The sequence below is a fragment of the Rhincodon typus genome, chromosome 9 (genome assembly GCF_021869965.1).
Source record: "Rhincodon typus isolate 14 chromosome 9, sRhiTyp1.1, whole genome shotgun sequence".
NCBI lineage: Eukaryota > Metazoa > Chordata > Chondrichthyes > Orectolobiformes > Rhincodontidae > Rhincodon > Rhincodon typus.
This window is the reverse complement of record NC_063340.1, coordinates 934,550-948,059: the sequence shown is the minus strand read 5'-3', so window position 1 is coordinate 948,059 and position 13,510 is coordinate 934,550. Positions and strand designations below refer to the sequence as shown.

General features: G+C 44.0%; 1 protein-coding gene across 1 annotated transcript in view; it reads right to left on the bottom strand.

Annotated features, from left to right (window-relative positions):
* LOC109913474 (EH domain-binding protein 1-like) overlaps nucleotides 1-13,510 on the bottom strand; it is a 140,895-nt gene that overhangs the window by 113,227 nt on the left and 14,158 nt on the right. The window lies entirely within an intron of this gene.

The following is a 13,510-nucleotide window of genomic DNA, read 5'->3' as shown; positions in this document are numbered from 1 at the left end:
AAACGTGATGCCATGAATTTGCCATAAAACTCTGGCTGAGGTATAACCACACTTTTATATAGGCTTGGCAGCAATTTCTTGCTTTTCATTATTTATAAAGCCAGGGAACCTTTTATACTTTAACAGCCTTCACAATGTACACAGCCATCTACAAAGCTTTGATAACTTTGATAATTTCAAGTCCGTCTGTTCCTGCATCTTGTAAATTGTATCAGTTTACATTACCTCTACGCATTCTATGTACAACTGGTTTGTTTGAAATCACAAGCTTTCAGAGCATGGCCCCTTTGTCAGGTGAAGTGAGAGAAAAGCACACAGTACATAGAATTTATGGGCAGAGAGATCAAAAAATCATACAAATGATGTGAGTGGAGTTTCAAATAAAAGGTCCCTGCAGGTGATCCAAAGTGTTAGATGGTGTGAGTAAAGTGCCAACAGCTGATAACAAGCGAAGGGATGACCTATAATCTGATTAAATGAAGCAGAGAGATAATTACAAAACATTAAAAATAAGGTGGTGCTGGAGACAAACCAAATGACTGGAATAACATGATAAGTACTAAAGTCATATGCTGAGGGTCTAACTAAAGTAATAAGTAATCCAAAACTGTACAAACTCATTAAGTTGGAGAGATCATAATTTATCCAGGTGATGGTGACAACACAGGTCAGTAAGGAAGATTTTACAGACAAAACAGTGTGGTGGGGTCACATGTAGCACGACATGAACCCAAGATCACAGTTGAGGCCACCTTCATGGGTACTGAATTTCGCTGTCAGTTTCTGCTCAGCGATTCTGCACTGTTGTGTATCTCGAAGTGTGCTTTGGAGGACGCTTACCCAAAGGTTGGAAGCTGAATGCCCTTGACCACTGAAGTGTTCCCCGACTGGGAAGGAACATTCCTGCCTGGCGATTATTGCGCGGTGTCAGCCTTCAACATGTCATCAATAATGATAAGCATCTCATCAACATCATCCCTACACTCCCACTTCTCACCTTCAAACATCCACCAAACCTTAAACAGACCATCGAGACACAAACGACTGTAGATGCTGGAAGCTAGAGATAAAAAAAAAAAACGTTGAGCTGGAAAATCACAGCAGGTCAGACAAACTGAGGAGCAGGAAAGTCAACATTTCGTATCGGAGCCCTTCTTCAGGACTGGGGAGGGGGAGGGAAGCCCAAAATAGAGCGATGGGGTGGGGGTGGGGGGAGGGTGAGGGTAGGTGAGATGGAGATAGGTGGATGCAGGTAGGAGGTTATTGTGGTTGGTCAATGGGAAGGGTGGAGTGGATAGACGAGTCAGAAGATGGACAGATGGGGCGAGGAGAGATTTTGAAGCTGGTGAAGTCAATATTCAGGCCATGGGCTGTAAGCTCCCTAGGCGAAATATCAGGTATTGTTCGCCCAGTTTACGTTTGGCTTCATTCTGACAGTGGAAACAGCCAAGGATGGACATGTAACCAGGGATGTGGGAGTTAAAGGGGATGGTAACTGGAAGGTTGGGCTGGTTGGTGCATACAGAACAGAGATGCCCCGCAAACCAATGCCTGAGTCTGTGTTTGGTCTCTGCAATGTAGAGACCACACTGGGTGCAATGGATACACTAGATCAGGTTGGCTGACGTGCAGGTGAATCTCCGCCGGATTTGGAAGGATTGTTTCGGGCCTTGGGCAGAGGTGAGGGGGGAGGTGTGTGGGGGCAGGTGTAGCACCTCCTGCGGTTGCAGGGAAAGGTACCAGGTGTGGTGGAGGGGTGAAGGGGCGTGTGGAGCTGATGAGGGAGTCACGGAATGAACAGTCCCTGCGGAAAGCAGACAGGGGTGGGGAGGGAAATATCTTTCTGGTGATGGGGTCGGATTATAGGTGGCAGAAGTGTTGGAGGACGGTGCATTGTATTCAGAGGTTGGTGGGGTGGTGTGTGAGGACTAAGGGGAGGGGAAAAGAGGGTTTCAGGGCATCCTTAGTAACTGATGAGGGGAAACTACGGTCCCTGAAGAATGAGGATGTCTGGGAAGTCCACGAGCAGAACAACTCATCCTGGGAGCAGATGTGGTGGAGGTGGAGGAATTGTGAGAATGAGATAGCATTTTTACAGGAGGATGGGTGAGAGGAGGTGTAGTCCAGGTAATTGTAGGTTTAAAATGGATGTAAGTGGTGAGTCAGTTATCAGAGATCGAGACAGAGGTCCAGGATGAGGTGGGAGGTGTCAGAAATGGTCTAAGTGAATTTGAGCATGTGGTGAAAAGTGTTGGCAAAGTTGATGAACTGTTCGAGCACCTCATGGGAGCACGAGGCAGCACTGATACAGTCATCAATGTAATGGGAGAAAGAAGTGAGGGATGACGCCAGTGTAGAAGTTGAAGAGAAACTCTTTCACGTTCCAGGTACATCACACTTTGGACCCAACCATGACAACCATTATCTACAGTACTTCCATGGCCTCCAAAAATGGTTCTCTCTGCCGATTCTAACCTCCACACACACATCCACGCTTTGACATCTACTCTCCCTGCAGTCGACCCTGCCCCAACTCCGGGCTTTCCTTTCCCAGATGTGGAGGGGATCTCTACTGTTCATAGTCCTCAGGAGGATCCATACCCTCAACAAACATTTTTTCTCCACCCTATCAGACATCAAAATTGTAAGTATGCCAAACTCTCTTATACTTACCTCCTGACACAGACTCCTCAATTATTCAGGAACCTAAGCTTCTCTCCAACCTCCCCCAGGGTATCCCCAAAGGCATTAACCACGCGAGTGCTCCAACCACCCCCTTGGATCACGTCGGCCACTTCCGCCGACACCGCCAACCACGAGCTGGCCACGTGACTTCAACTTCCGCCCACTTGACCACTCCTGTACACACACCCACTCCTAGTTCCAAATCTGCACGCAGCCCGAGTCCCAAGTCCTGTCAGGTATTCACCATCCCCTCAGCAAAGGACTCACCTTCATCCCCCACTGCACACACGTGAACAAATTCCACACACACCTCGACGTTGAGCTCCTTTTCCACCGCCTCTGCCTCTGCACCTACTTTTTTCAAAGAGAATCCAACCCACCCTCTGACAACCTCTTCCCCTGCTTCCAACAAACTCCATCTTCCTGGACACCCCCTCCTGGCCTCCTACCCTCCCTCGACTTTTTCATCTCCAACTGTCGCCACAACATCAATTGCCTGAATCTCTCCACCCCTCTCACTTATGCCATCCTCTCCCCATCAGAACGCACAGCCCTCTGCTCCCTTTGCTCCAACCTCAACCTCACCAATAAATCCACCAACGGGGGGTGGTTGGGAAGCGGGGGGGCTAGTATGGCCCACTGACCTCTACATCGCCAGACGCCAACTCTCTAACACCACCTCCTACGGTCCCCTCGATCATGACCCAACCTCTGATCACCAAGCCATCACCACCCAAACCATCAACAACCTCATCACCTCAGGAGATCTCCCATCTACAGCCTCCAAACTGATAATTCCCCAACGCTGCGCTGCCTGTTTTTATCTCCTATCCAAAATCCATAAACCTGACCGCACCAGTGACCCATTATCCCTACCTGCTCCTGCTCATCTCCTCTTCCATCGACTGCATTCTTTCCCCTTCAGGCAAGGAACTCCCTACCTACGTTCGAGACACAATCCGTGCCCTCCAACTTTCCCAAAACTTTCAATTCCCCGGCCCCCAATGCCTCATCTCCACCTTGGACAATCAGACGCTATACACCTGTATCCCCATGAGGACTGCCTAAAAGCCCTCTGCTTCTACCTCTCCCATAGGCCCACCCAGTCCCCCTTCACCGACACTCCCATTCGCTTGGCGGAACTGGTCCTCACCCTCAACAACTTTTCCTTGGATTCTTCCTACTTCCTACAAACCAATGGGGTGGCTATGCCTTCATGAAACAGTCCCTCTTCAACAACTACAGCAGCACCATCCTTCATCTCTTTCTCCGTTATATTGATGTATCGGTGCTGCCTCATGCTCCTGCAAGTAGCTCAAACAGTTCATCAACTTTACCAACACCTTCCACCACACCCTCAGATTCACCTGGACCATTTCTAGCACCTCGATCCCCTTCCTGGCCCTCACTGTCTCCTTCTCCAGCAACCCACTCACCACTGATATCCATTTCAAACCCACTGACTCCCACAATTACCTCAACTACACCTCCTCTCACCCACCCTCTGTAAAAATGCCATCCCATACTCACAGTTCGTCTGCCTCCGTCACATTTACTCCCAGGAAAAGGCATTCTACTCGATGGCTTCCCAGATATCCTCATCATTCCAGGACCGTAGTTTCCCCTCATCAGTTATTAAGGATGCCCTCAACTGCATCTCCCCCATTTCCCGCACTTCTGCCCTCAAGCCCTCTCCTCTCAACAACAATAGAGTACCCTTAGCCTTCACATACCATCCCACCAACCCCCAAATACAAAGCATCATCCTCTGACAATTCCATCACCTACAATCAGACCCCACCACCAAAACGATATTTCTCTTCCCACCCCTGTCCAATTTCCACAGGAACCATTCACACCACAACTCCCTTGCCAGTTCCAGACTCCTGACTCCCTACCAACTCCTCCACCTGGTACCTTTCCCTGCAACCTCAGCAGGTGCTACACCTGCCCCCACACCCTCCCCCTCACATCTGTCCCAGGCCCCAAACAATCCTTCCAAATCTGGCAGAGATTCACCTGCACTTCATCCAACCTGATCTTTTGTATCCATTGCTCCCAATGTGGTCTCCTCTACATTGGAGAGGCCAAACGCAGACTCAGTGATCAGTTTGCAGAGCATCTCCGTTCTGCACGCACCAACCAGCCCAACCTTCCAGTTGCTAACCCCTTTAACTCCACCCACCCACTCACCTGGTCTCCTCCATTGTCCAAATGAGGCCAAACATAAACTGGAGGAACACCATCTCATATTTTGCCTTAGGAGCTTACAGTTCAATGGCCTGAATATTGACTTCACCAGCTCTAAAATATCTCCTCCCCTCACCTGTCCATCTTCTGACTCACCTATCCGCTCCACCCTTCCCAATGACCAACCACAATAATCCCCTACCTGCATCACCAGCTTCAAAATCTCTCCACCCCAACCTGTCCATCTTGTCACTCATCTATCTGCTCCACCCTTCCCATTGACCAACCACAATAACCTCTTACCTGCATCCACCGATCTCCATCTCGCCTACCCTCCCCCCAGCCCCACGCCATCACTCTATTTATTTCTGGGCTCCCCACCCCCCCCCCCGTCCCGAAGAAGGGGTCTGACCCACAACATTGACTTTCCTGCTCCTCAGATGCCTTCTGACCTGCTTTACTTTTCCAGCTCCACATTTTATGACTTACAGACCATTGTTCGCAGCAAATTACCCAGCCTTCAGAACAACATCGACCATAACACCACACAATCTTGTCACATCAACCTCTGCAAGGCATGTCACATCATCGATTATGGACATTACCATCACACATGGGAATACCACATACACTGCAGATACTCATGGCAGCATTTCTGAAGAAGGGTCCAGACCCGAAACGTCAGCTTTCCTGCTCCTCTGATGCTGCTTGGCATGCTGTGTTCATCCAGCTCTACACCTTGTTATCTCAGATACTCATGGGACTCGGCCAATGCTGTCTACCTCGTACACTGCAGGCAAGGATGTTCCAGGGCATGGCACATTGGTGAAACCATGTAGACGCTATGACAAAGGATAAATGGACACGGCACAATAATCGCCAGGCAGGAATGTTCCCTCCCAGTCAGGGAACACTTCAGCGGTAAAGGGCATTCAGCTTCCAACCTTTGGGTAAACGTCCTCCAAGGCAGACTTCAAGATACACAACAGTGCAGAATTGCCGAGCAGAAACTGATAGCGAAGTTCAGTACCCATGAAGGTGGTCTCAACTGTGACCTTGGGTTCATGTCGCCCTACATGTGACCCCACCACACTGTTTTGTCTGTAAAATCTTCCTTATTGACCTGTGTTGTCACCATCACCTGGATAAATTGTTATGATCTCTCTACCTTAATTAGTTTGTATAGTTTTTGGATTACTTATTATTTTGGTTAGACCCTTGGCATGCAACTCATACCTATCATGTTATTCCAGTCATTTGGTTTGTTTCCAGCACCACCTTATTTTTAATTTTTTGTAATTATCTCTCTGCTTCATTTAATCAGATTATAGGTCATCCCTTCGCTTGTTATTCAGCTGTTGGCACTTTACTCACACCATCTAACACTTTGGGTCACCTGCAGGGACCTTTTATTTGAAACTCCACTCACATCATTTGTATGATTTTTTGATCTCTCTGCCCATAAATTCTATGTACTGTGTGCTTTTCTCTCACTTCACCCGACAAAGGGACAATGCTCCAAAAGGTTATGATTGCAAATAAACCTGTTGGACTATAACATACTGTTGTGTGACTTCTGACTTTGTCCACCCCAGTCCAACACTGGCACCTCCACATCATTCTATGTATGACATTCACTTCTCTGCCTTAAATTTTGTTTGAATGTAGTAAAACAATCAAATTACTTTTGATAATCCGTGATCTGATCAATCAACTTCAAAGCATATTATTTTTGAAATAACTTTCAAGGCCTGTTAGAAAATCGAAAGACATAACAAAATGTAAAATATTACAACTTTTCCAAATAACTACATACTTACGTTTTGTTTCTACAATAAGTGTAGCAATTAAATTTCAGAACCAGTAATTACTACACAGAACTTCAGAGAGAGCTGTTCCTTCAACTAGCCTGACCAACAAATTTGAGAACAATTACCATGCTGTTTTCCGATTGATTTGGTTTAGTCTCAAAGTACTGATGTCTCTTCCCAAGAATCCAGGACTTACCATTACCACTTCAGCTTCAATTGCCCTATGTCTCACTTCCAGCTGCATTTCTGCACTAACTTTTAACTACAAGAAGTCCACCACTAAAGAAGTGAGAGTCAGAAGGCAAACAAGTTGACAAGGAGTATAAATGTAAACTAGCTAACATACCCAAACATTTACAGTTTAGAGATAATTGCTAAAGACACTGCAGAATATTCTCCTTCACCTGACATAAAGCAGGCTCAATACCTTCTGATCTCCTTCAGTAATTATTCATGTATGAATCGCTGCTCTTACACTAACAATTGGCAAAATAGTGGAATTATTAGAAGCATGTGGTTTACATATGACAACTTAGTAACTGCCAGCACACTCAGAAGAGATTCCTGACTTAGTGATTAGATTTTTTAAGTCATATCTCAGTTCAAGCTGAAATTCTATAATGATACTCCCAGAAAATATTTTACACAGTTCTAAAGGCTGTTTCAGAAAACTGGCTGCAGGATGATCTGGATTGGAACATGAATTTTGAAGGGTACAGAACAACTAGAGTCGGGGCTATATTAGACCTGGCCTTATGCAATGAGATGGAATAAATTAATTATCTCATAGTGAAAGCATTCCTACGTTGCAGTGACTATAACTGATTTTCATATTCAGTTTGAGGAAGAGAGGAGTGGATCTGAGTGTACTTTTTAAAAGTATTAAAAAAAAAGGCAATTATGAGGACATAAAAGCAGAATTGGATGAAGTGAATTGGCAAGTTAGGTTACAGGATAGATAACAGAGGGGCAGTGCCAGGCATTCAGTAGGATTGCCAGAATGTTCTGTAATTTATTTATTCTGTGCAAGAACAATTCCAAGAGACAGACCCACAACCTTTGGCTAATTAGAAAGGTTAAGGATAATATCAAACTTGTACAAAAAGCATAAAATTATACAAAGACAGGAATAAGGTCAAAAAATTAATCAGAATTTTTAAAAAGCCGAGAATGATCAAAGCTGGAAATATAAAAACAGATATGGGAGTTTCTATAAACATCTAAAAAAAAAAGTTAACAAGATGAGCATTGGTCCTATAGAAAGTGACTCTAAAGAATTAATAATGGAAAAAAGGAAATCGCAAAAACATTGAACAGGTAGTTTGTATCCTTTATCGTGAATACTGCTACAAGTAACATCCCAGAAGCAACAGCAAATCAGGCAATGGAACAGAGGGATGAACTCAGGAATAAAATGACCAGAGGAGTGTAACGGATTAAATCACTGGAGCTGCGGACTGAAAAGATTCCAGGCCCTGATGGACTTCATCTGAGTTAAAAGAAGTGGCTAGGGAGATAGTTTTTCATTTCCCAGAACTCCCTTGGTTTGGAGGTGGTTCCATTAGATTGGAAGATAGCAAATGTAATTTCTTTCATCAGAAAAGGAGTAAGAAAGCAGGAAACAATAGGCCAGTTACCTTAATACAGAAAATGCTAGAAGCTATTAAAGTTATAGTTGGGCACTTAGAAAATTTCAAGGTTATCAGGCAGAGTCAACATGGTTTGTGAAAGGAAAATCATGTTTGACCAATACATTTAGAGTTCATTGAGGTAACACATGCTATGAATAAAGGGAATTGGTGAAGGTACTGTACTTAGATTTCCAGAAGACATTTGATATAGTGCCACTTCAAGAGGTTATTGCAGAAATAAAACCTCATGGCGTAGGGAATAACATGTTAGCCTGGATAGAAGATTGGCTATCTGACAGGAAGCAGAGAGTGGGCCTTTTCCCAAGTTGACAAGATGCAATGATTGACGTGCCGTGTAGATCAGTGCTGGGATCTCAACCATTCACAATTTACATAAAATCCTTGAATGAAAGGACAGGGGTATGGTTACCAAATCTGCTGATGACAAAACTAGGTAGCAAAGTAAGTTGTGCAGAAGACACAAAGAAGCTGCAAAAATAATAAATAGGTTAAATGAATGGGCAAAGATGTAGCAAATGGTGTACAATGTGGGAAAATGTGAAACTGCCATTTTTGACCAGAAAAGATTATTTAAATGGTGAGAGATTGCAAAGCTGAAATGCAGAGGGATCTGGGCATTCTAGTGCATGAATCACAAAAGGTTAATATGCAGATACAACAAGTAACTGGGGAAAGTGCACTGAATATAATCATAGAATCAGGGTCATAGAGTTATACAGCACATAAACAGACCCTTCAGTTCAATTTGTCCACGCTGGCGAGATATCCTAAACTGATCTAGTTCCATTTGCCAGCATTTGGCCCATATCCTTGTAAACCCTTCCTATTCATATACCCATCCAGATGCCTTTTAAATATTGTAATTATACCAGCCGCCATCACTTCCTCTGGCAGCTCATTCCTTAAACGCACCACCCTCTGAAAAAGTTGCCCCTCAGATCCCTTTTAAATCTTTCCTCTCACCTTACACCTAGGCCCTCTAGTTTTGGACTCCTCTAGCCTGGGAAAAAGACCTTGGCTATTTACCCTATCCATGTACCTCGTAATTTTATAAACCTCCACAAGGCCAGCCCTCAGCTTCCAATGCTCCTGGGAGAAACATCCCAGCCTATTCAGCCTCTCCTTATAGCTCAAACCCTCCAAACCCAAGCAACATCCTTGTCTCAACCCTTTCAAGATTAACAACGTCTTTCCTAAAGAAGGGAGACCAGAACTGAATGTAATGCTCCCAAAGTGGCCTCACCAATGTACTGTACAGCCGCAACATAATGTCCCAGCTCCTCTACTCAATGCACTGACCAACGATGGCAAGCATGCCAAATGCCTTTTTTGCCACCCTGTCTACCTGCAACTCCACTTTCAGGGAACTATGCATCTGCACCCTTAAGACTCTGTTTGGCAACATGCCCAGAGCCCTACCATTAATTGTATAAGTCCTGCCTTGGTTTGTCTTACCAAAATGCAACATGTATCTAAATTAAACTCCATCTGCCACTCCTTGGCCCATTTGATCAAGGACCTGTTGTATTCCGAGATAACCTTCTTCACTGTCCACTACACCATCAATTTTGGTGCCATTTGCAAATTTACTAACCATACCTCCGATATTCATATCCAAATCATTTATCTAAATGATAAGAAGCAGTGGACCCAGCACTGACCCTTGTAGCACACCACTGGTCAGAGGCCTCCAGTCTAAAAAACAATTCTTTCTTTACCATTACCCTGTCTCCTACCTTCAAGCCAATTTTGAATCCAAATGGCTAGCTCTCCTGGATTCCATGTGATCTAACTGTGCTAACCAGTCAACCATGTGGAACCTTGTCGAACACCTTGCTGAAGTCCATATTGACAACGTTTACCACTTTGCCTTCATGAATCATCATCACTTCAAAGTTGGTTGGTGTAGCAAGGTACATGCTTACAAATCCTGCTTTGCCACTGACGTTTGCACCAGTCTCCGTAAACGTTACCATTCACACCATTAAAATGAAACTAAACTCAAAGCTGTAAACTTTTACAGTGAGCACATTCTGTAAAACGAAAACCTGTCACTCCATCAAGTTAGGTGAGACATGATTTCTCACACACAAAGCCATGCTGATTATCCCTCAACAGTCAGAGTCAGAGTCATACAGCACAGAAACAGACCCTTACTTGCTTTTCCAAATGTATGCAAATCCTGCCCCTCAGTTTACCCACCACTGTTGTCAGATTCATGGGCTACAGTTCCCTGGCTTTTCCCTGGTTGAGAAATTACAGGGCCCCGGCCCCAATTTTCAAAATGTCTCTGGCCACAGGGAAGTTGCCAGAGGATTGGAGGACAGCTAACGTGGTTTCACTTCACAAGAAGGGTGATAGAAATAGAACAAGGAGCTATAGGTCAGTGGGTCTAACATCAATGGTAGGCAAACTATTGGAGAAAATAGCAAAGGAGAAAATCAATCTCCATTTAGAGGGGCAAGGTTTGATCAGGGATAAATAGTATGTCTTTGTCAGAGAGAAGTCATGCCTAACAAATCTGGTGGAATTTTGCAAGGAGGTGACCATGTGTGTGTATGTTTAGCATTATAGAATCCTACAGCACGGAAACAGACCTCCTTCGTTCCAACCAATCCATGGCAACCATAATCCCAAGCCAGTCCCACCTGCCTGCACTTTGCCCATATCCCTCCAGATATTTCTTATTCATGTACTTATCCAAATGTTTTTTAAATGTTCTAACTGTATCCACATCAACCACTTGCTCTGGAAGTTAATTACACACATGAACCACTGCAATAAAAAAACTGCCCTCATGTCTTTTTAAAATCTTTCTTCTCTCACCTTAAAAATATGCCCCCTAGTTCTGAAATCCCCCACCGTAGGCAAAAGAAACCTGCCATTCACCTTATCCATATCAATGTAGTTTATATGATTTTCAGTAAGGCCTCTGACAAGGTCCCACACAGGAAATTAATAAAGAAGGGGAAAGCAATTGGTTATTGAGGATCCAAATGGATCCAAAATTGGCTCAGTGACAGAATAGAGGGTGGTGATAGAAGGCTGTTTGAGAGATTGGAGGCCAGCGTCCAATGGCATACCAGACAGAACAGTGCTGGGTCCCTTACTGTTTGCGAAATTCATAAATGATGTAGATGAGACTGTAGGAGGGATGATAAGTGAACGACACAAGGATGAGCCAGGCTGTTGACATCAAAGAGGAAGGTGTTAGGACACAGGAGACTATAAATGGATTGGTCATTTGGGCTGATCAATTGCATATGGAACTTAACTCTGATAAATGCGACGCGATGTTCTTTGGAAGAATGAACAAGACAAGGGAGTACTCAACAAATGGCAAGACACAAGGCTGCTCAGAGTAAGACAGGGATCTTGCCCACAGCTCCATGAAGGAAGCAGAACAGGTTAACAGGGTAGTTAAAGTATATGTGACTTTGCCTTTATCAGTCTTGGCATAGGTTATAAAACCAGAGAGGTCATGTTGGAACAATGCAGAACTTTGGTTAGGCCACAACTGGAGTACTGTGCGCAGTTCAGGTCATCACACTGCAGGAAAGACGTGACTGTACTGGAGATTCACCAGGAAGTTACCTGGGGTGGAGCATTTCAGCAATGAAGAGAGATTGGAAAAGTTTGGGTTGTTTTCTTTGGAGCAGAGATGGTTGAGGTGGGAGCTAATAGAGGTGTATAAGATTGAGGGGCTTCGACAGGGTGAGTTAAAAGCAGCTGTTGCCCTTAATTAAAGGGCCAATAACAAGAGTGCATAATTTTAAACTGAAAGGCAGAAGGTTTAGAGGGGATTTAGGATGGTGGTGCGGGTCAGAAATGTACCACCTGGGAGGCAGTTGAAGCAGGAAACCTCAACCTTTAAAAAGTACTTGGATGAGCATTTGAACTGTCAAAACATTCAAGGTTATGGGCCTAGTATGAGAAAGTAGAACTAGTGTAGGTAGAGGTATACTTTTGCTGGTACAGATTTGATGGGTTGAAGGGCCTCTTCTGTACTATCTGATTCCATGAGTTAGATGCAAGTCAAGTCTCTCCTAGGGAAAAGACATTGTTCAGAGCAATTAGGGAATAATTTACCTTAATGAAAAACAGTAGTTTGAGAAACTCCCAGATGAGGAACGTCTGGTTGGAACCCTGTGGGTTATTGAAAGGCCGAGAAAGACACAACTCATAGGATTGGAACTGAAAAGTAGTTATGTCAAACCAACAGGTTTGATAAGGAAGGAAAATGCCTCAGTTTTCTGAAAAACTACAAAGTTATGGTGTTGAAGAGTAGATGAGATTCTGTTTTGCTGTGTGTTTCAAAATTTAGATAGCTTGGTTTATTTTGTTATTTCTTTTGTGTAATAACTTCTGTTTTCCTGTATTGTTCAAATCAAATTTACAGCCTTGTTTGCTTACGTTTCAGTGAAAGATCATTTCGTTTAGTAAAAGAGCAAAATATGATCTATCAAGCCAGATTTCAGATTCTGGGATTTGATTTACCCAACAGTCACATCAGCTGGGATTATAGCAGTAACATGAATTTTAAAATGAAAAGCTCTGCCTCCAACTCTGGAGATTTCACATGAAGACGACAGACTAGCGACAAGATTCTTTAATTTCAAATTGGCAATGATTTGGATACGCAAACTCAAAGGAAAGTCAGTCAGATTGACATTTGTTTTTAAAAATGAGGATCATGTGAGCCAGAGTAATAAAATCTGATTAGGTCTATAACAGGAACTGAATAAAAAGATGAAATTCAGTCTGGATGAGCACAGGGTACTGTAAACTAAAAAAAAAATGCGTGACTAACACCAAAAATTACAAATTCAGTGTGAAGCCAAGAGATCTAAGAGTGTTAGTAGCTGCAAATTAACAAATTTGATTACTGCACTGTAACAATCAAAACAAAGGTGGTGGGGGGGTAGAAAGTGGTGTAATTGTAATTATACTATAATCCAGAAGCTCTGACAAATGCTCTGGGGTCATTGGTTCAAATATCACCAGGACAGGTGGAATTATTCAATTCATCCGGAATATAAAGCCAGTCTCTGCAATGTCCACCAATGTTCTCGGTGCCTTTAGAGAGAGACGGACACCACGGTGGATACAGTGACAACAAGGTGCAGGGCTGGATGAACACAGCAGGCCAAGCAGCATCATAGGAGCAGAGAG